The 24,481-nt window shown below is 36.7% G+C and overlaps 1 protein-coding gene and 1 pseudogene across 1 annotated transcript in view; one reads left to right on the forward strand and one right to left on the reverse strand.

Moving 5' to 3' along the window:
* Positions 1 to 24,481, forward strand: part of IL1RAPL1 (interleukin 1 receptor accessory protein-like 1) — a 628,540-nt gene that overhangs the window by 400,042 nt on the left and 204,017 nt on the right. The gene's annotated exons all lie outside the window — the stretch shown is intronic.
* LOC103585673 lies at positions 17,059 to 17,555 on the reverse strand (annotated as a pseudogene).

A 24,481-nucleotide genomic window follows, 5' to 3' on the forward strand; every position in this document is an offset into this window, starting at 1 on the left:
TTCAGTTTTGTATGTTGAGCTCCATAAATTCACTCATTCATTCTAAAACTGTTTATTGAGTGCCCACTGTGTGACAGGTATTATTTTAGGCATTGCAGATATAACAACAATGAATTGAGCAGACCAAAGTTCTTGTCCTTAAGTTGCCTACAGTTTAGTCAGGGAAACTATATATTGTATATTCTTTACAGATCAGTAGTGAGGTCTAAAAATCAGGCTAGGAAAAGAGACTTGAGTGTTTGGGGAAGGGGCAAAATTTTAAACAGGATGAGGGCAAGCCTCAGCAAGAAGATAGCATTTGATCAAAGACTTAAGAAAATGAGGGAAGTAGTCTGTAGATATGTGGAGGAAGAGAAGTCTGAGAAGGAGGGAAAAAATAAATGCCTGGAGGTAGGAACATACCCAGTGTGTTGAAAGAACAAGAAGGAGGCTTTCCTAGGGCACACAATGGGGAGAGTAATAGGAGTAAGGTCAGAAAAAAAGGACAGGGTGGGGCCAGAAATCATGTATGGCCTTGGAAGGCACAATGAGAAGCTGGCTTTTACTCTAAAGAAGATGAGAAGTCATTGGTGGATTTTGAGCAAAAGGCTATATGAACTTTTTGTTTGAACAAGATCACACTAGTGTTTAATTAATCAACAAATTAACTAATTAATGTGTCCCTCCAAGAAGTACACAGAGAGGCCGGCCAGTTTGCTCAGTTGGTTACAGCACAGGCTTATAAGACCAAGGTCACAGGTTCAGATCCCCACACCATCCAGACATAAAAAAAAAAAAAAAATGTACACGGAGAAGCCAGAGATTGGGTTGGAGTAAAGGGTGAAACCCTGAGGGATCAAGGCTGAGCTGTGTGTCCCATCGAGCAGACAAGTAGAATGGCAGCCACAGTTGATGAAATTGAGATAAGACTCATTCGTCCCGAAAGTCTTGTATAACTCCTACTGTCACTGACATATCTAATATCTGACTACTTAGGGCAACGTCAACCTGCATTAGAGAATATGGCCTATTTGCATATACAAGGGTACTTCAAAAAGTTCGTGGAAAAATAGAATTAAAAGGTAATATGATCTTTCCACGAACTTTTTGAAATACCCTCATAGCAATGAACCAGGAGAGGAAAACAGTGATGATAAGATGCATTCCACCCATCTCTCCAGTGCCTACAATAGGGCCCCTATATCCTGGTATGCTGTAGGATGGAGTACAGAGTCCTGCACCATTTGGGCACTTTAAACATATTTGTTGATGATATGCTGAGTTCTCTTTTCTTTAAATCACTGTTGAGTATTTGGCCAACTTACAGCATGAAGCCCTTCTAAGTAAACATTCAAAAGACCTGATAAGCTCCCAGAAATGTTCATGGATCAGCAAAAATGAAAAGAAGCTGCGGAGCCATAATGGATACCCCCCTCCATCACCACCACCACCACCTCTAGGAAACCTCACGTCAGAGGAAGCTCAATAAGTTATAAGATGAAGCCTGTTTTAAGCCATAATTATGTCTAATTTCACTCAAGTTACAAGGCTAGTATCTTTGGTATAGTTGAAAATGTTTATTACAACAGAAACTTCAGTATCCCATATGAACATGACAAGGAGATAAACATAACACGAAACAACTTTACTATTAGATTGTATGAAGTTTGAAGAATATCAACACAAAGTTTTACTGAAAAACAGATCAGCATATGGAATTAAAATCATTTTTAGAATAATAACACTTAAAAGGATTCCATAATTGCAATGCGTATTCTATTTTTTTAACCACAGTTTTAAATCCAACTTTTCATTTTTCAGAATGAGCATCTTAGTTTTTATAGATTATGTTGATTAATTTATGCTAATGTTTATTTGTGTTTAATTTGTAAATTTCCTGTTACTATCTTTTTGCCCACTTTTTATTGGTGTGATTATTTTTTATTGTATATATTTAAGGTGTCCAACGTGATATTTTGGTATACATTATGAAATGATTACCATAGTCAAGCATATTCACACCTATTGCCTCACGCAGTTACCCTTTCTGTGTATGACATGCTCATTCTTACCTTTTTGATTATATCAGCAATTCATTACAAACTTTTTGATGTGTCTTTTGCCTTAAAACTTTATGTTAAAAATTAAAGACATATCTTTTTAAGGTAAATTCTGTCTCTGAATATCTGTTTAAAAAGGTCATTTTTACCCCAATAAGAGAAAAATAACCATCTATATTTTCTTTTAAAATTAGCTTTCATATGTGTGAATTTTTGCAGCCAAATTATCTCTTCTTTTCTTTTTTTCTCAAATAGGTAACACATTTTCTTCAACCCATTTTTGAGTGATAAATCCATTCCCCAAGGATTTAAGATGCTATCTGTAGTGTGTAATAATTTCTTTTATATGCTTGGCATATTTCTAGACTTTCTCCTGTTTTTAACATCTCTGTTCTTACATCAACACCATATCAGGAACATTCTTTTCATTGTTGTGACCTTGATTTACATTTTGATATCTGCTGCTTCTAGCCTATCCAAACTTTCTTGGCTATTCTTGCACATTTAATTCTTCCAGACTATTTTGGCAGGAGTTTAAAAATGCCATTGGGATTTTTGTTGGGATTACATTAAAATATTTTAATCAATTTAGGAACAGTTGGCAGTTTTACAATATTAACTTTCCATCCAGAACATATGTTTTCTCTATTTTTCCAAGTTTTAAAATTTTTCTCACTGTAAATTGTTATAGTTTTCCTAATGTAGCTCTTTCACATTTCTTATTAAGTCTATTCTTATTCATTCTATAACTTTGTTACTATTGTAAACAGAATTTTTTAAATCACATTTCTAACTTTTATTCCTGGATATATAAAGAAGCTATAGCTTTATGAACACAGTATTTATTTTAAAATTCTCATCAGACTGGATGGAATGAGAATCTCACTAATTTCAATATAGCTATAGGTAGAATATCAGCACACTTGTACATTCCCAAGGATTTTTTAAAAACAATATTTCCTTTAATAATAAGTTATTTCTGAGAACTTTATATGTAATTCGACATTTTTGTGTGTGTAAGTGATTTATTTGACTTCCCATCTGTGGCTGATGGAACAAAGGAAAAGTGAAAAGCCATGTGATTAATGCTAATATTGACCAAAAGTTTTTAGAAAATTAAACTGCTTCCAAATGAGAAAATTCATATTGTCCAGATAATTTAGCTACCAATAAGTAGGAGGTAATAAAGTAAATACACTTCATTGTCATTTTGTTGATATGAGGAGTCTTCAAAATGTTCACAGAAAGATGCATGTTATCTTTTAATTCCATTTTTCCACAAACTCTTTGAAGTACCTTCGCATTTCAAGTTTTCTGAACTAATCAAGTAGTGTATACTATGAATTAATATGAAGATATTGGTGTGCTTGATTGACACCGTCCCTGGCGTTGACATAGGGTTTACAAATCAAACACAGTTCCTTGTGTTCCCAATCCTCTTCATTGTCCCCTTGCTCAAATTTTCTCCCTGACAGATGCCTGAGAGCCCCTGACCACTCCCCTCAGGAAATCTCTGTAGCTATATATGCACCAGCCACTGACAGAAATGAATTATAAGCTATTCTTCTAGCCCTCTAATTAGACCTTTCAGTCTAATGACAGGAGATGAAATTGAGGGAAATTGTATTTACCCATATGACCAGACTTGAGAATCATTACAAAGCAATACATTGACAAGCCAGCACATTCCTGGGAGTAGAACTAAACCTTTCTCTGCCTAGGTTAGAGAAGCAGATGTTGATAAGAATATCCCATCTACCTGCTTCACATGCTTGTCCACTTGTTTTAGAGTAGAAAGTGCAGATAAATATGCCACGAGGCAGTCTGTGTAGTATTTAATTATTTAGATTCTAGAGACAGACCTGGGTTCGAATCCTGACTCTACCACTTATTAACAGCTCACCAAAGAAACAAATTTAATTCCTTAAGACTCCACTTCTTGTCAGAAAAATTAAAATAAGTATAGAACCTACTGAACATGTTTGTTTTGATGTTAAGTAAAATTATGTATGTACAAGGTTTATCCTAACACCTTATACATAGCAACCATGACATAACATTGTATATTGCTATTATCTTTGCTAATTCCCCAATTGTTTTAAAGTATAAAATAGCCTTACTCATTTTTTAAAGAATATAGAGTATTATTCAGAGAGTAGTGGAAATTCTCAAGAACTTTTTTTCCTGGAAATTAATTTTGAAAAGAAGTTTGATGAACATTTTGCATTTAGAGTGGGGAAGATACTTGTCAGTTGTACAGGTTATGTGTATAGTAGAGACATAATTCATTCCTATGCTATAAGAAGGGCTGAAAAGATGTTGTTCTTTTTTTGTAATCTTAAACTGATCTAGTCTCCTTCAGGAGTCCCCATCCACTGTGTAATAGACAGAAAATAAACTCCCACTCTTACTTAAGCTTATCATTTAGGGTAGAGTCTCTCATAAATGAGAACGCTCAGTCGCCTACTCAGCCTCTTTTTTGCTACTGCTTGTTACAAATCAGATGTTGCTCAGATATACAGAGTAAGAGGGAAGCTTCCCAAGCCCTCAGGGTTGCAAGAAAAAATTCGTGCTCTTGTACATCATGTTCCTTGATTTCTTGGAAAATATTCCTTGTTCTCTAGTTGTTGATGAACTTGTCAGCTGGTAGAACACATGATCAGTCTCCTAACTTGATCAGTTCCCAGCATCACTTTCTGGTTCACTTGGATTCCTCTTAAATTGGAATAGCTACAGACTCCCCGGTCTTTGCTATGCTTTCTATGCAGCTTTCTGGCCACTGGTCCATTTTCAGCCTCCTCTTTTGGGCCAACTAGTTCTGCCACTGCAGGTCTGCAATCCTCTTGACAGTATCCAGCTAGAATTAATTGTTCCTACAGATACGTGTGTGTGTGAGTGTGTGCATGAGTGTGTATATTCAGCTATACTCATATCATAAGATTTTCCCACAAAATTTATATGGTAAATTTTGTTCTACTGTGGCTGGAGTAGATTGTGAAATGTTTCAAAGCAGAAATTATATCTCATTCATTTTTTACTTCCAAGACCGCACCTGATGCGTGGAACAAATATAAGAAATCAATATGTATTCTCTTCATGACTAAGAAAAATTCTTCATTCTCACTGATGGAGGGTTTGTGAACACTAAACACATGCACAGTATTGGTGTGAATGCACAAAATATTGACACAAGCATAAATAGGAAAAAAACAAAACTCATTGAGGAACATTTTAGTTTAATAATACATTTTGGAAGGGTTTCCTGGATACCTTTTGATTCAGATTCTGAATTTATAATGTAAAATTGATATTCGTACTCAATGAGTTCCTGTAGTCTGCAGAATTCTTGTAGTGATTCTGGATCAAAACTCAAAGAACATAGTGAGACGAGCACAGTCTCCTCTCTTTTCTCTCGTCATTTGTATGTAGTGTTGAACAATGTAAATAAATGGTACTTTAAAAAGTATAAGAAAGGGATCAAGACCCTGCTCTCAAATATTTATATGAAGAGGCTTTAAATATTTCTTTTAGGTTTCCCTAAAAAAGAAAGAAAGAAAAACCTCCATTGAAAAGAAATTCTATGGGGAAAGAAACAACAACAAGGAATTCGGAGGTGGTTTGATGTTTTGAGGTTAAACTGAAATGATGCCTTCATTGCAATGAGTGTTTTTGACGTCTGTTGAAGGTGGTACACAGCCAGCGACAGTGACTGCATTCTCTCTGGCTTTGAGTTCGCAGTGCTTTGCAGTGCTATGTTATTCAGAGCTAAATAACTGTTGTCACTGCTCTATAATTTGGCCATGCGATATCTGGTTACTTTCAGACAAAAGAAAGTGTCTCATAATAATGTTTCTTTTTTATGATTTCTGCTCTTTGTTCCAGAAAAAAAAAAAAAAGAAAAACATATTTAAGGATTTATCTCTTTTCACACCGAAGAAGAAAATAAGCTTAAAAAAATTTTACTCCTCCCTCCCCATAGCAATTCTTGTCTGGATTTCCATCAGGGGGAAATGTTACTTTCTGCATATTCTGTGTATGAAATAGACAGTGCCAGATGCTTCAAATGGTCATAATTGTGAAGGATATTAACAAAAAAGAGGAATCTTCCTACCGCGTTTCATTTCAACATGGAGGGAAAAATCCCTTTTGGGTAAATTGGCACTTGGAGGATTTAGCAAAAGTGAATTAACTATGACAGAGTCCCATAAAATATCCATTTGATGATCTTGCAAGTCTTATTCCCGGTTACCGGGGTTACTACGCTGCTTTCAGATGCCATGGGGTCATTAAAATGTGAGACAGATTCTCTAGAAGAGAAAAAACAGATGAATCTTGCTTTACAGACAGTATGTCTTGCTAAATAGCATTTCCTTTGACCCACCATACCTTTCTCGTGGTGCTGTATTTCTCTTCCACACACTCATCTAACAAAACAAAGAGCTGACTGTGAATTTCAGCTGCCAAAACCAAAGAACTGTTGGAAAGGCTCTGTAGAAGCAATTAGCAAGTGTGTTCTCAAGAACAGAATATATAGGTGCTATTTATTTATTAATTAGTATTAAACGCTAACCTCAATTAAGTCATAGGAGTATAGAAAGGATAAATGAAGGCAGAAGCATGTGGTAACTACATTTAGAAGAAAAATATGAGTCCACTATCTTTTATACACAAATCCAAAATCAAAAATAGCTCTGAAAAATTTAAATGTCTATGATGACTCATTCAACCCAACTTGGATGGATTTGGTGGCTAAAACTTAACTGACCTACAGTGGGATTATGTATCTTTATTTATCTCTCTTCATATGACTGTTCATATGCTTTACTGCAGAAATATTAATGTGTTTGATCACAAGGCTTAAGTAGCCCCCAGTTAGGGTGCTATAGTATATGTATAGTGTTACTTTTATAAATCTGACAAATTCTGAATTTTGGAACAGAACGTTTTGAACATTTGAACAGACACATTTCTAACTACTAAGTGAGGTATTGTGCCAACTGTTTTACAAACTTTATTTCACTGATACCTTGCAACCTCCCTCAGAGATAGACATTGCTGTGTCCTCGTTTATAGATGAAGAAACTAAGGATTGGAGAGGTGAACTACGTTGCTCAGGGTCACTCTTATGTTATGCATTGTTGCATAATAATGGAATGTAGTGGCTCAAAATGACGCATTATTGTTAATACAAACATTTCTGTGGGTTTGCTCAGCTCAGCTGAGTGGTTCTCGTATATGGCTGCTGTCAGAGAGGAGCTGGGGTTGGAATCATCTGTAGGTATATTGGCTCACTGGGGGCTGGTCAAGCATCTCTCTCCATGTAGCCTCTCTGCATGGCTATATAACTCTGTTCAGCATGGAAGCTTCAGCATAGGCAGACCTCTTATGTGGTGGCTGGCATTCCCTAGAATAGAGCAAGTGTTCTGAGAGACGGGAAATGGAACCCATCAGTCTATTGAATACTGGGCTCAGCAACTGGCTCAGTGTCACCTGTCTTTTCTTCTATGGGTGGAAACACTCAGAGAGATCACTCAGAGGAGATATAAACTACAAATTCTACATATAGGAATGGAGGCTGCTCAGCTTGTGAGGGAACCTCTACAACTTGAATTTAGGACTATCTCATGCAGGAGTCCATTCACGATGCAGTAAAACCTGCCTCTCACCCATTACTCCCTCTGCATGCCACCCCCACCTGGTGGTGATATTCTGTTGCTTAGTATTTCATTTTTTTCCAGTCATTTTCCTATAATCTCATACCTCTACTAGACTATCCTGTAAGAAGGATATTCTGCAGATGTCCAAATTGAGACCTGTGTCATATTTCAGGGGATAGGCAGGGTCAATTCTCTCTCCTCTCCTCATCTTAGTCTGACCTCAGTGATCTGACTTCATCCCCATTTTTAAAATCCCCATCTTGATAGGAGAGATCTGGGAAATAACAAACAAGGAGAGACTCAAAGAAGGATTAATGTGAGGACGAGGATAGGAAGAAGAAGGAAAGGCATTCTGGAGCATTCGAACTATGGTAAGCTCCATACCTCCCTCCACCTCCTCTCTCCCCCAAAACTCTAATACATTCCTCCTACTAAGATATAATACATCTCATATTTCTTTTTGTGGATATTTGCCCCAGCGTCCAGCACAGTGACTGGCCATGTAATAGTTCTTATTTCTATGGCAGAAATGCAAACACAAAGCTCCATAGGCTGATGGAGAGGTTCCCCAGACATCTCACCTATGACCTGCCTCTAAGTCTGCCCTCTATCCAACCAGAAAGTGGGAAAAAAGAAATAGCTGGGTCATGCTTATTCGCTGACAAGGTTTTAGCTTTGGCTGTAATGAGACTTTGAGCTGGTTTTTCCTTTGTGAGTTAAGCTGTGGGGTCTGAGACAAAAAGAGAGAGCCTTGAGAATTGAGGTTTCGTACTGATTTGTGGAAGAATAATCACAGTGCTGTTCAAAAGGAGAGTTGATGCACTTGATGTCTCTTTAGGGAGAATCAAAGCTTCACTGGGATTTAGTTAACTGGCATTCAGGATTTTGAACCCTATCCCCATTTGGCCAAACCTATAGCATATGTCAAAATGACATGGTTCTTTCAGGGGCTTTTGGGAGTGAGACCAATGGCAGGCAGCTGTGCTGATACAAATCAGCTGAGCAGTAGCACTGCATTAGCCAGCCTTCCTCAGAGACATTCGGTATTTGTCTTCCCTTTCCTTTCTCTTTCAACCTTACCTCCTGGATGCTGAACATACAAGCGGCCCTGCTGCCCTGTCTTCCCCTACTCTCCCAATAACTAAGCAACTGGCTTCTTGTTTCTTAAAAAGATTCCACAATTTTCTGACTTCTCCCAGATTCTCTTATCAGAGAACTACTGATGGCTCCTTCCTACAAAAATAAATATTACTACCTCGGATATTCCTGAATTCCAATTTGTTAGCACAGAGTGCAGACATCACATGCAGCTTTTTAGGGCTTAATCTTCCTGTTTGAGTGAAGATGCTGTAGTGGCCAAGAACATTTTCTGAGAGAGAATAATGGTCCTCAGAGCCAAGAAAGTAGTTAAGCCAAACAGTCATGGTTGTTATGCTTCAAACACCAGGTGAGAACTTGTTGCCTTCCCATGGTAAGATTGTTATACTTCAATGTGGAAGGGACTTTGAGATCTCCTCATTCAATTGCCTATTAGAAAATTGGGGCCTAGATAGGTCATTGCCATATATCTGCAATGACACAGTGAGGTTATAACCCAACCCTCCTAATTCCTCTTGGTTCAATAACCTTTCTGCAAATATTGTATTCAGATCAGAATTTGTTTCTTTGTCCATCACTATATCCTGAGTGTTTTGCTCTGTCCGACACTTACACACCACTGTGAATTATACTTCTGTCACCTCAAAGCTATTTTCAATTATCTAGGGCTCCTTTAAAGGGTGGGCACATTAGTCAAGAGAACTTCTCCTTGATTTCAGTTCATTTGCTACCAACATGTACATTCCTGCTCGCTGTCCTTACTGAGCAGTTGAGCCCCATGTTGCCAGGGAAACTGGTACATCTTTTGGCCAACATATAAAAGGGAAGGGATTAAGGTGGGGTCTGCTGATCATCATATAGCTTTGCCTTTAATCTCACCATGCCTGGCTGATAACAGAGATTTGATGTCTCAGCAAAGATGATAACTATAGCAAATAGTGTATTGTACTGGCTACTCTAAACTAGCTCATTAGGAGACCCATCCAATGTGGAAGGGTGTCTAAGTACAGCATAGCCCCCTGCAGAATCTATGCCAGAATCCCACAGTTAGCGCATGTTTCAAAAGCATCTGATGTGTAGTCCTTTTCCTCACCTGCTCAGGGTCTGAGAGACTGTCATTCAGACTCAGTTGTCTCCCTGGCAGTCTTAGTGAGGAAGCCCCCAGGAAGCAAAAACAGTGCAGGTAGAAAGAGTGATACCCTTGCCTTGGACCTTTCTGTTCTATCTAATAAATTTGCCTTTTTCAGGAAAAGAGGTTGGAGGTAGTATTTTGGTTTTGGCAACTGGGATCTGTGATCGGGGAGCTGGTTATGTACTCTGATAGCAAAATCAGGATTTCATCCGCCAGTTGGGAGTGGAAGGCAAGTCTGTCTTCCACTCTTTAGCATGCTTGAGAAACATTAAGCTGAACATCAGAGCTTGGTTTTCTTGCAACTGCAAACCATTTAGAGAGCAAAGGCTGGGAAAGGAGCCTGGGCAATTTTAGAAGGGAACTTCCTCAGTGGGTCTTAAAGCAGAACCTAGAAACACCGGAACTGGGACAAAAATTCCTTTTGTTCAGCAAAGCAACCCTATGCTTCTACTCAATAGAGGCTCCTTTCCTTCCTTCAGCCAGCTAATGGACCACAAAAAGCAGGCATATATAGTACTGACTCTTGAGGCCAGGGAATTTTGTTTTCTTTACTCTTCTAAATTTGAGTTGCATATGCTTCAAAAAATTGGATATTTACTATCCTCAAAATGATTGGTAAACTTAGACAGTTAAGGAACAGGAAATGGCCTAAGTAGGCTTACATAGCAAATTCCACTAATGGAGCGATACTGTGTGGTAGAAAGGCAGATGAGGCATGAGTCTTCCTTAGAAGTAATATATGAGAAGATTTTGTTAATTGTCTGTCATTGCTTTTCCTCCTGCTTTCCCCGCTCCACTTGTTACTGTTATGATAGCTAGAGCCAGGCAATATGGGAGAAAATAATTTATCTGGTCATAACTTTACTCATTTTCAGTCTTTATCTCAAACTTTGCTAGTGGTATAAAGGTCAAGATCCATGTGTGGCTTCAGGCCCTTTGTTATTTGACCTCAATCTTCTTCTCAAGCATCAATTCATGGCATCTCTTTCCAGTCCACCCCTTCTATGCACTAACTCTACCAAACTAATTGAAGTATTGTATGGACTTCTAAAAACTGGCATGTGCACTTTCTTTCAGGGTAATGTACATCTCCTTTGCTCCTACCTGACAAACTGTTACTTGTCCTGTAAATTCCATCTGACTTGGTTCTCTCTCTACAAGGAACTTGTCAAAGACATTATCACATTTTTCTGATGCATCATCTTTATGAAAACACCTTAGAGAATATCTCCTTGGCTGATCTCAGGCCCAGAACAGTTTTACTTCTCCCATATGATTGGTTTGTATTTCTCTTATCAATGCTCCATAGTGACACTCAGCAGCTTTTCCCTTTCACAATGGTTGCCAGAACTTTCAGAGACAAATTTGTAGCCCATCTGTAACCAAGAGTATGAATTTTCCCAGCTCTATTCCTGGATATATTCCATAAGCTGAACTTATCTTTTTTCCTCTTTACTTTAAAACTGGATATCTTGTCTTTTATATATCATTTTATGGAACTCCTTTTTGGAACAATGTGGTCAGGGAAGGAAGGAAGGGAAGGGAAAGGAAGGGAATCCAAACTCAAAAGCTGCTTTCTTTATGATTCTGTCACTTGGAAGAATTAATCACTTTCCCCCTGAGCTTTTCTAGTACTTTGAAGAAGCCTCTATTATAGCTATTAAAGGACTTATATGACTGCATGTCGATTCTTTATTTTTTTGGATTTTTTTTCCTCCTGCCTAGTCTTTAAAAACAAAGACTACCTCTTGAATTTCTTGATATTTCCAGCTCTGCCTCATTCCTAGCTTAAGTAACTGCTCAATATATGTTTATTAAGTGGACAGTAGCTAAAAAGCAGCTCCAGAGATTTAAAGCAATAACATAAATTGGTTTAACTAATTGGAGTTCTGTTCAAGATTTATACTCATTCTCTGAATCAGACTTTTGACCTTCAGAACTTTATATGTGACTAGTCAGAGTCATACTTTCATTGTACATGTCTCCAACTGACTTTCAGCAAATAACCCGCAGCTTTATTTAATACAAATCAGATCTTATTAAATATAATTAAAAATCTCTCCATGAAATAGGATAAGATCCCATTGGGGCACCACAAAACACAATTATACCTTCATGGCATATGCTCTTTTTAAGCAAATCCATTCATGGATATTAAAGTGTGACAATCCTTTCTCAAAGTTGGTATCATCCTATAAATGACACCATACACCAAGAGAGAATTAAGAAGTTATTGTTTTATCTCTATCCTGGATTATTTCTCTAAGCAGAATCATCAACATTGATACATACCAGGGATTTATCTGAGTTTAATGCAAATCAGTTACATCAGTATAACAGTTAATTATATTCATTCTCTTTAATAGAGGATGGAATTCTACAAAGTGTATTTAATAAAAACATCCCAGTGAGCACAAAGTAGATTCAAACTTCCTTTCTGTGCCACTTGAAACAGGTTTGACTACTAGAAGCTTTGTTCATTTAGGTCCTCCAGGTCATTGCCAGGGCAATTGCCTGAAATGTCATTTGAAACATTAGAAAAGAAATAAAATAGTCCAAAGAAATTATTATCATTTCAGATTTTCTCCCTGTTATTTGGAGAAGTAATAGGCACAGAAAGAAAGAAGACAATGTTGTTAGTTGGAAAATGGAGAATCTTACACATTTTTCAAGTTGGGAGAACAGGTGATTTAACCTTTAACACAGATTTGCGCTACATACGCATACATTCACACACATAAGTACATGCACTTGTGGGTCAGAGGTGCTTCTGGTTAAATTATAATATCACAGTAGTCATCAATCATGACCAGACACCAGGGCAGAGTGCAGTATGGAATGACCCACTAAATGTGCTCCAGCTCCCCAGCTTCCTGAAACCTTGTAGTGTTTCAGGAAAGAAGAGGAAAAGGAATCAACATCTGAAGCAGATAGTATCTGGAAATTCACTTCCGAATCTAGTCAGTAACTGAAGTTTATTTCCAATGATGCATAGTTTCCTTGATAAGGCATCTTATCAATGACAACCATTTGGAGACATCTCCTTTCCAATTAGTGTTCAGTATTCTCAAAATAACAGTGGTTTCAGCCAGATATGGGCAAGTCACCTTTATTTCCTTTCTCCCTTGGTTTCAGCAACATGAAAAACTGAAGGTCTGGACAGAGAAAATTATAATGTAAGAAAGGGGAACATAAGGTCGTATGAGAAATGTGGCCTGCCCTCCACCCCTGAATTCCCAGGGGAAAGTCCCTATCTTGAAACTTTCACAAGGAGCCTCCTCTGGATTGCATCCTTATTTTCTTTTCTTGCTCCGCCTTCCTTATGGTTGCATTGTTCTTCTAAAGTAAATATTTTTTCTAAGACATCTGTATTGATTTTCTATTGCTGTTTTAACAAATTACCACAAACTTTGTAACTTAAACAATTCCAATTTATTATTTCACAGTTCCAAAGGTCAGAAATCTGAAATAGAACTTCCTAGGCTAAAGTCAAGATGTTGGCAGGGCTGCATTCCTTTCTGTAGGCTCTAGGGAAGAACTGGTTTTCTTAACTTTTGCAGTTAGAGGCTGCCCACATTCCTTGGCCAGCAGCCTTTTCCTCCATCTTCAAAGCCAGCAATGGCTACTTGGGTCTTTCATATGCCACATCCCTCTGACACTGACCCTTCTGCCTCTTTCTCTCTCATAAGTACTTCTATAATTACATTGGGCCCACCCAGATAATCCAGGATAATCTCCCTATTTTAAGGTCAGCCGATTAGCAATCTCAATGCCGTCTGCTACCTTAATTACCCCTTGCCATGTAACATAACATTTCACAGGATCTGGGGATTAGAATGTGGACATCTTTGGGGGAGGGGGAGCGGCTATGATTCTACCTACCACAGCATGTTTCTGGAAGCCTCAGCTTCTACTCAAAGGAACTGGTATCAATCTAGGGACTGCATATCTGCTCTCATTCATGAATTTCTTCAATTAAATTCCTTCCATCATTTAGTCTGGAGTGAGAGTATGCAGTGTGGCATTTCAGGAGGCTAAGAGTTGGCTGCCATCCCAAGCTCTAGAGAGGCAGGGTGAATGGGGGACTCTAGGTTTGAGATCTTTGTCTCCTCTAGCCTAAGAACCAAACCAGGGATCTCATTTATAGAAGTTCTATCAACATGTCTTCAATTTCTTGGCATTTTTTGGTGAGTAACTGTTGGAACCATTGTCAGTTACATATTTTCCCCTAATGTAAAATTAGTTCTTTGAGGGCTGGCCAGTTAACTCATTGGTTTCAGTGTGGTCCTGATAAAACCAAGGTCCAGGATTCCATCCCTGTACTGGCCAACTGCCAAAAGTAAAAGAAATAGTTCTTAGAAAAAGAGACAGCAAACAGATGGCCATCGGGCCAGATGCATTGTTAAAATAGGGATAATAACAATATGATAATAACAATAAGATAAGGCCACAAGGATATAGCAGATGGTGTAGGGCTAGTTCTGGCCATAAGATCAAATTGGTATGTATGTGGCAACTGTGCTACAAAACCAGTCAGCTAAAACACAAGAAGAGAAACCTGTGGGAACACTGACACTGTCCACAAAGAATCAGATTCTAAAGTGAAGAGGTGTGCATTCACAAGGGTACCCAAGGTGATCCACTGGGATGTGGGGAAAAATGTAAGCATTTCTATTCTTATATCTCTATTTTAAATAAGAACTCAAGCTTTACTAATATTTAAATACAGTTTGATAGTGCCATGCTCATTTCCTTTGAACTTCGGCCACGTGAAATCACTAAATGGACTGACTATTATATTATCTAGTTTGAACTAAATTAACCCTCACAAAATGGACAAGTGGTTTAAAAATAGGCAAGTGTCTTAAAGATTCCCATACGCAACTATTTATGAAGATAATACTAATAAGATGAGCAAGCGTAAACATCCAGCAAGTCGAAGATTTGATATTTCTCCAACCTCTAGCAGTCTCTTTAGTCACAAAACATTCCCAATCTGAGCAGATCAGACACATTCAATTTTGAGCACAAAAATATTTTTTGTATTTTAGGTTAATACAATAAAAATAAAGTCATGTTATATTAATACTTATTTTATCTTTAGCTCTGTTTACATTTCGATTTAGTGCATGTTTTATGTTGTTTGTCCACGCTTACACTTTATATTCTGAGGGGTACACACCTATTCTGAAGGTATGTATTCCCATTTGTTTTATGATTATGGGTGCATCATCAAAAGAGTTTGTAGACTGTTGCTCTGAAGGACACAGCTTTTGGAGGGAGGCAGAGAATTCCAAAGCAAAGTTTCAGCATGGAAAAACACTGAAAAAGGTCATTGAAAGATGTGTGTGTGAGAGAGCCCCAGTGTAGGTCACAGGACATGCTACACTAAGCCATGAATTTGTTCAGATCTCGCATTGCCAGGAAGCTAAGTCCTATGCTGACCTTTGCCTAGTATTTCTATCTTATAATAGGGTCCACAACATATTTGATAAAGAAAATAAGCCATAAGGGTCTCAGTGAGATGCTTAAAAATTTAAATTTCCACTTTATTTTCAATGCTTGGAAAATGAACTACTGAAAAGGTTACAGCAAAATAAGTCTTTTTCCTATGACTCAGAGCCATGAAACATCTCAGAAATACATTTATTTCAACATTGAAATATCAAATAATCAATTTTTATAAGTAGATTTAATTAGCAACTTAGCTGCAGCTAGCATACAATGAGTTCATCTAATCAGCGAGTCTCCTTTCTGGACAGAGTGATCTTACATTCAGCTATTCTTTTATCGATTTTTAAAAAACGTGTAACAATACGGATTTTATAGCAAATGACTGGAGAATTTCTGCTACAAAATGCTTCATCCTATGAAGGCTGATTATTTTATGGGCTAGGAAATTTAACTTCTGTTCCAATATAATACAGAAGCATCCTTCATAATGTTATCTTTAAGATCACAGAAGGTGAGAGATTTAAATTTCAAAGTGAATATTACCCATTTTCTGTTCATTTTTAGCCTACTTCCAGGCAAGCACTCTAATGCCCTCATCATTTGTTTAAAGTTTCTCTTTCTTCCAAGCTGCTTTGGGAATCAATTTCAGATCACAGAGGACAGAAAACACTTTTCCTTCCTCCCACTCCAAGCTCACCTTCGTAGACAAGATTTTTAATCTGCATTAAATAGATGTGCTGACCCAGGACTAATAACCTACCAAAAGCAGCAGCCTCTGTGGAACTCAGCGGACCACAGAGAAACCCCAAAATGCCTGATTAAAGGCATCAGGAAACCCTGAGATAATTCTAAATGATTCCACCCTACAGGGCAGAATGGTTCTACAAGCCATTCTTGTGAGCCTTTGTCATTTTATTACCATTAACACTTTCCTCTAGGTCTCATTCCCAGTGCAGAGAATCATGGGAATTTGAACAAGGCTTCCCTGGAGAGTTGCTCCATTCTATGTGCTGAGACAAAACAGATAAATTCTCCCCCCTGCATAGGATGCCCTGGCAGAAGTTCCCCCAGGTGTATCCTCCAGGAGGTGTCACATTAGTACTTGCGTTAGGAATAGTGTTTTGGATCACACCACAGAACAAAGGATTTGGTCAGACAGTCTAATGGGAATGACAACAGCCAACCTGAATTCTTCCAGCCAACAGGATTCTTCCACATTATCTCATTTCATCCTCACAGATCAGAGAAACCCAATTAGGTAATACGTCCCTACTTCATAGATCAGGGAAGGAAATTTCTGAGAGGTTAATTGATGTGCTGAAGGGAACACAGTAAAGCACCCGGCACAGTCCCACACCTGGCTTCATATTCCTTCTATATATGCTGTTCCTACTAAATGGATTATTAGGCAGGTATTGTTACTCTTATTCATTCTTACAAACTAATAGATAACAGACAGATTGTGCATTTAGGATGCTGAAATTTATTTAAATTTTATCATCATCTATAACTGAAAATGTTCAGAAGTTTTTGATAATTTTGGGGAAAAAAGGCTTTTCATTATATATTGTTTCCTCAGTATTTTCCTTCTTTTTCTTTTCTTTTCTTTCTTTTTTTTTTTTTTTTTTTTTTTTTTTGATGGCAGAAGGATCCTTCATTAAAATATTTTCCTTTGTACTTACCTAGCTGGGCACTCCACTGCACCACTGTTGATGTCATCTGTGATGTCATGAGGGTGGAGGCCATCAACATTGCAGCCCACAGACTGGGCAGTCCCCAGGATCTCTTTAATGGTTCCAGACAGTTCTCTGGCTAAAGATCAGTGCTGCATCTGTCGGGCAATGCTGACAATCTCATCAAAAATGATATTTCCACTGTGTTTAAAGTTTTTTTGTTTCTTTCTGTCTCCTGGTGGTTCCTTGAGGGCTTTGATGATCAAGACAGAGGCAGAAAGTACCACCTCAGTCTGAACCTGTCTGTTCTGAATGGTCAATTTCACCATAATCCTCAGACTTTTCCAGTTTCTGGTTGCCTTGGTGATGTCATCACCAAACTTTTTTGGAGACTGACCCAGGGACCAATCTCAGGGACCAGGGCAGATGTGGCACTGACTTTGCCACCGGTGCACCTCAGGTACATGACTTTGATCTTGTGGGGGCCAAACTTAGGTGGCATGGTGGAGACAGCTGGTGTCGGATGAGCCCGGATTCCAGAGGACCAAAGAAAGTTGCACCTTGGCCTCCTCCGGGCTGAAAGCCAGAAGTCATTATTTTCTTTTATTAAATATTTTCCCTCTTTGGCTGTGACAATCTTGGTGATTGTTCCTCACTGCTGAAGTCGTAACACTCTTTCTTTCATCCAGCAGTCACCATGGAAACATTGGTGAATCATGTCACGTTTCTTTTAGTGTGATTACTCACAAGTTGCAATAAAAATATGGAATGTTTTTCTTTGAATACTTATGAAAATAACACAAGTGTTTGCTTTTAAAACATCTTCTCATAGCTCTGTGGTCATGGCTACAAAAAGGATCAATCATCCTTGCATCCTGAGATTAAGAAATGACATCTTGCAAATTAGAGTACCTTGCTCTTAGCTAGTTATAAATATTAATTCCATAGCAAAATATTTTTAGTCAGTTTGGAAGCACCGTAGGTCAAATCATGCTCCCCGCCCCATTTCCCTGCGTACAGTAAAAGTCCACTGTGATATAGTAAGTAATTTCTCCTTCGGAGATCTGACAGGATTTCAGAATTTGTTTTTCACCTGTATAAAAGTTACTCTTAAATCAGATTCTATGAGACAGACAACGATCCAAAATTTTAGTTCCTTATCTCTACTTCCTAATACAAATATAAAACTGAATGTTCTTCTGGCCCCTCCAATTCAACTTCTCTAAAACCACAGTTGTTATCTTTCCCCCAAAGTTTAAGTCCTTTCAAAACTTTCTTATTTTATTCTCCAATCCCATCATTCTCTTAGTTACTCAGACCTGAGCTTTTGTCATCCTTTAGCCTTTTCTTTCCCTCTTTTCTTATGTCCTACATTATTCTGGGCTGGTACCAGCCTTTTTAGTTCCATCGCCACCCTTGTTACCTTGTGCTGAGACTGGACTATATTGCCTTAATCGGTCTCCCTTCCAAACTCTCTCCTCCTTCTGTTTGCCTTCCAAACTGTTCCAAGGTTGATCTCTCTAACTCAACATTTCATGTATGCCCCTTACTCCCTCAAAACCATGCATTTCTTCTAAATTTAAACCCAGACAGAACAGCATTCAAAAATTCTTTCAGATTCAAAACCATCACTCCAACATCTACATTGCCCCTAACATGATAGGAGGTGAACCAAACTCCTCACCTACAAGCTACTCTCATTTCCATTCTGATTCTTTACTTATGACTTGTACATTGACAGCATCTAGTTTTCTGTTGTCAGTGATAAATAATGACAAGTCAACCCTCTATCCCAAGTATTTCCATGGCTCTTTTGGGGGAAAGAAATATATGGAAATAGTCTAAAGAAAGAAAAAGAGAAACACTCTAAACAGACATATCTGTGTTGAATTGCTATTATATCAGCTTTTGCTTGAAATAAAAATGCATAGATTATGTGTTATATTTAATATATAAAATTTGGCAATTTTAAACAATTTGTTTATGTCACTTTGATTATTCTTTTAGAATGATTGTAGTTTTCCCAAATTAAAATTAAAATTCCATGTCTTGCCATAGAGGATCATTTTTAGTTATGTTCTTGTTAACAATCATTTTAAAAGTTTTAGTGTGAAAATTAAGGACAGATACAACTATCACTGCCAGTCCAACAGACACACTGCATGAACACAACGGTTGTCCTTATTCCCATAATTTTAAGCAATGATTGGTAGATTTCTTTCAGTAGAGTTTTTTTCCTCTCTAGGTGTTATAAAAGTAAAGCAGAGATCTAGGGTCTGGCATATGAATCTTGCAAGTAAGTAATTGTTAACTGGGAGTGACTCTGAAACCTTCTTACATCTTTGGTACAGTCTTCAGTCAGAGATTCAAGGCGAAAAGCTCCATGTCTCTGCTGGCCCCATAAGTCTCTTAATTAGCACAGCATTGTTGAATTTCAGCCATCTAAAGAAACTGCCCTTTTATCATTCTGAAATCATTTTGTCTTTTCCAGGGAGACAGATAGACAAAACAGCTTTGTATAGCCATGTCTTGGTGCTTGTGCATTATTAGAAGACTGGTAGGAAAACTACTCTACCCCAAAAGCTATGTAAATACTATTTGAGGAAGAGGAGACGTATGTATGGGAGCTAAGATGATGAATCACTCCTTCTGACGGTTCTACCTGATGTTTCTTAAGCCTAAATTATAAAAAAAACTCAGATAAATAAATTTGTAATAACTAGCAAACAGGAAAAAGGAGTATAGGTGAAGTATTGAATCTTTTCAAGTTATCTGCCTTTAGACTCACAAAGAACATAGCTAATAGAATTGGTGGCCAAACTATTGTATAAATGGAGCTAAGGTCAAAGTTAGAGTCTATTTGGGACTGAAGAATAACACAGTTATGGCCATAGTCTGACTCTTAAAACCAATCTGCTGACTCATTTGTGCTACAAGGTAGATGATGACAAAAAGACTAACTACTGAAAAAAGGCCCTTAAATATCAAAGCTACTGTCTTACTGATGCTTAGGTTTGATGCAACAACTTTCTATAAAACAAAGCAGAATGAAAAAAAAAAAAAGGCCCTCAAAATCATGCATTGTATCAACGAAACATACAGATTGATATAGCATTACATCAAGAAGTCACCTTATTTATTTATTTATTTATTTGTTTGTTTATTTATTTTTGGCAGCTGGCCTGTATGGGGATCTGGACCCCTGACCTTGGTGTTATAACACTGCACTCTAACCAACTGAGCTCACCGGCCAACCCCAGAAGTCACCTTAATAAAAACATTTTTAGTTTTTTGATGATTAATAACAGTAAATATTCAGTCATCACATTTCAAATATGAATATTCAGTCTAGGTTACTAATATATAAAATCAACCTACATTTTTCCTCTTTTTTTCTGGATTTGACAGGAAAAGTGGTTGCGGCATGGAGGAAGATTAGAGGTCTTAGAGAACCTCAGATTAGATTCCAGTTCCAGTCCTGCCCTTTTCTTACCTCTCTCAATCCTATGATCTGAAAGTGTGGATAAGAGCACTATATAAATAATCATTTTATAAATATATTTATATATAGCATACACAAGTAATACATATGTAATATAACAATATTTAAGATAATATGAGGTACTTCAAAAAGTTCATGGAAAAATAGAATTAAAAGGTATACAAACCTTTCCATGAAATTTGAAGTACCCTCGTATAACCTAGTATGATATAACATGTTCATATACTACTTACATATTATATATTAATATTATATAATCCATTTATATATTAACATAAACTCATTTATGTTAGTTTAAAATTATATACCATTTTATAATTATAAGTGATATGTAAGTTATAAATAATAAAATTTTTTATATAAATTACATATACACACACGCTTTGTAATATGTGTGGGGTCATAGAAGAGTACTGCCATAATTATTATGTCTACTGGGAACTTAAAAATTAAAAGCTTTTTATCCAATGTTGTTAGAGTATAGGCAAATTTAATGCTGTTTCTTTCTAATGTAATGTACTCTAGAAAAAAGCAGTTGATGAGATAATCTATCTGTCTTTCTCTTTTTAACTTTATTTCCAATACCTGGCTGGCTTTTATGCTATCATATAAGGAAAGCATCAATTTTCTGTTGGAACAGATTGCCAGCAAGCACACACATACAAATAGAGCACTGAGAAGGATGGAGCCAGTGCTTAAGTTCTTTTTCTGGAAGGTAATAGAGCTTTTCTCATTATTGCAAATGCATGAATGAATGAGCAACATAGCAAGTACAGACGTTCCATACATTCTCTCATCAAACAGCCCCATAACTGCCTCAGAACTTTTTTTCTGTTCAGCGTTATTGATTTTCCAACAATTGAGTTTGTTTGCAATAAGCTGAACCAGAGCATAACTTTCCACTAATTAGAAAAAATGTATTGGTATTAGCTTGAGGAAGCAATAGCACTCCTTGTGTGTTTTCTAGTACAAACTCAGGGTGATGTTTTGTTTGATTGCTATTGTTTTTTTTTTTTTTTTTTCCCCCTCTTCTGACAGTGTTATTAAGTCTGATGCAAAAAAAAAAAGACTGAAAACCTTTTAAATAACTTACGTTCATTCTTGAAAGAAAAAGACCTACAAAGGTCTGCTATGAATGAATGTGAAAATAGCATATTAGAATATGAATCTTTTTTATGGCAGAGTAGTGTGCAATCAACTATGTTACAATAAAAATTAAAATTAAAAAAAAGAATATGAATCTCTGCGATTACTGTCTCTGTATATGTCTAAGCCTTTGTCCTTATTTACAATTGTTTTTATACTCTGGTCCACTTAAAGTGAATACCTTAATTATTTTCTTTGTTTTAACTACAGAATTTAGAAAATATTCTTTGATTCATATTTATATTTCCTGGGTAGTTATCATCTATGAAATCATGTTGAACTAAGAATCTAGAAAAAAATACATGTGTGATTCACTGTTTAGTTTTTCACCATTTCTGGTCAGGATAATTGAATTGGCCCATGCAATTCAAACTCAGCAAAGCTTAATCATGTAAGTAATTTCAATTATATAGTAAATAAAAGCTTCTTTGCCTCAGCATATTCACGGTGATTAAAAATGACTTATTTCTCTTAAATTTTGAAATCTGACTATTCCTTCAAATGAAATCATTTATGGTAGAAATAAATTGAAAATGAGGACAACAATGATCAGAGGCGCAAACAGATGCAACAAAATAAAGGTAACATGCAATTTGGAATTATTGACCAGAAATCAAGGTGTCTGTAAAAATATAAATCAGATGTTTTCAGGGAAATCTCCAGTAGGAAAAGGAAGCCAGAAATCATCACATTAGCCTTACCACGAGATGTCATTCTAGTTCCTAACAATAGTTAAAGATGACAGCATCAGGACTCCACTATTGATACAAAGGAGACTAAATAGATAAGGGTATTAAATCCATTTCCTTTTGAAGACCTTAATAGCATAGGGTAAGTATTTGGTGACGCATTTTTGGCTGAACAAAGCTCCTCCTGATAAATAGGGTGCTATTATTAAACAACACAGATGCTAAATGCTAACAATAAATTAACTCCTCCAAGTCCAATTCCCTCAGAGGTATCTTGTTCTCTGGAGATCATTGTCATAAACACTATTTTTAGACATCAGAATTCCTAGTTTATTATTTTAAATTACATTAGCACAATTGTCAGAGGACAATTTTATGTTTCTTGATTTACTTTTTCTCTTTTGATAATGTGAGTTTCCCAGGTAAAAAAAAAATAACGGCAGCATATTTGGCACTTGTAGAACTACTAGCAATATGTAAATTTCCAAATAGCATGCTATTAATAATTTTCTAAAAAATTATAATAATAAATTTAAGGATTTTTTGCTCAGTGCAGAAAGAACTTTTGAAACAGTAATACATTAGCATAACATCATTTAGAGAAATAATTTTATTGTAAGAAAAGAACTTGAAAATTTGATAATAAGCATAATTTAAAAAATAATTTTCTGTGGTGAGTCATTATTTCTTTGCAATAAGAATAATTTTTCTCTCTGGGAATGTGTGGAGCAAGTTTCTGTAAAAGAATTCAAAACTTGTGAGGAAAAGAAGCTAAAGAATTACCAAAAAATGTTCCTATGTTCTTTGAGGTTTTATATATTTGATAATACATTGAATGACTCCTTGTTAAACATTTAGTAGCAAAGAGTGCAAGAGAAAGCTCTTTAGTAAGCATGAAACCCTATATTTTTTAAATAAACAACAAGATCATTAGGTTGATGTTACTCACTGATATAGCCAAAGTACCATAACAGCATGTGGAACATAATAGGCCCTCAATAAATAATTGTTGAAATAGCAATATGATTAGACTATACACAAAGGCTAAATTGAATTGAGGTAATTCAGGATGGAAGCCACTGTATAATCATGCACATAATATTGGCCTTAATTATGTGGCTATTCCAGAGTTGAAAGGGGAAGAAGGGACTCTAACAGCTTGATGCTCTGGCCACCGGGCTACTTGGATGTCCATGTGCTCTTTGCTCTTACTCCACTGTGGGTTTTTGAAGTAGAGACAATCCAATTAGACACAGAGCAGACATTATAAATATATTGCTCTGGTGAATGCAAATGTTTTATACAGCAATAATGCTTCATGACAATTAACAGTAAATTCCAAATACTTTACCAACAAAATTGAAAGTACCATTATTTCATTGGCTTGTCCATGATGTAGAAATACTGCAATTTTATTTATTTCCTAAAGGATTCTTATCAAGCACACTGAGCGTTCTATCAATCAGTTATCTCTCTTGTGCACTGCGCCAGCTTATTAGGAAGATTCTACAAATTAACAATGGAGTCACTCTGAAATGACTTAATTTCAACACAAATCCCATGTAAAAAGATTTTTGGTAAGCCTTCCATCTCCATGGGGTTTAGGTTATCTTTTGGAAATTGGAACTAAATAGATGAAAAATATAGAAACACTTTGGCTTTCCAAATAATTTCTTAATCACCTCTGGTTTTAAAAAGTGGAAATAGTGGCTTTAAGAAAAAAAATAGTAAATTAAATTAAATCACAAGCTTTTTTGTATGATACAGAAGACATTTAAAAAGTAAACGGGTCTAGTTATCTTATTAATAAGCATTCATCTCCCCATTTGACGTCACCGGCAAATGCAAAACCTTGTAAAAGAAATTAGGCCACTTCAGACTTTAGTGCTACAGAGCTTGTTTGTTTGTCCCCCCCCCCCCCCCCTTCAAAAACCCCCCCAGGGGACTCTGATGCATAAAATTTTCGGAAAAACCAAAAGAAAATTTTTAACTTTTTTTTTTTTTTTTTTAAGTTTCCGTTTAAAGAGCCTTTGGAGTTGAGAACTGTGGATTCAGGACAATGGACCTGCAGGATTATATTGCCCGTTTTTT

Source organism: Galeopterus variegatus, unplaced genomic scaffold (genome assembly GCF_000696425.1).
Source record: "Galeopterus variegatus unplaced genomic scaffold, G_variegatus-3.0.2 Scaffold264, whole genome shotgun sequence".
In the NCBI taxonomy this organism is placed as follows: domain Eukaryota; kingdom Metazoa; phylum Chordata; class Mammalia; order Dermoptera; family Cynocephalidae; genus Galeopterus; species Galeopterus variegatus.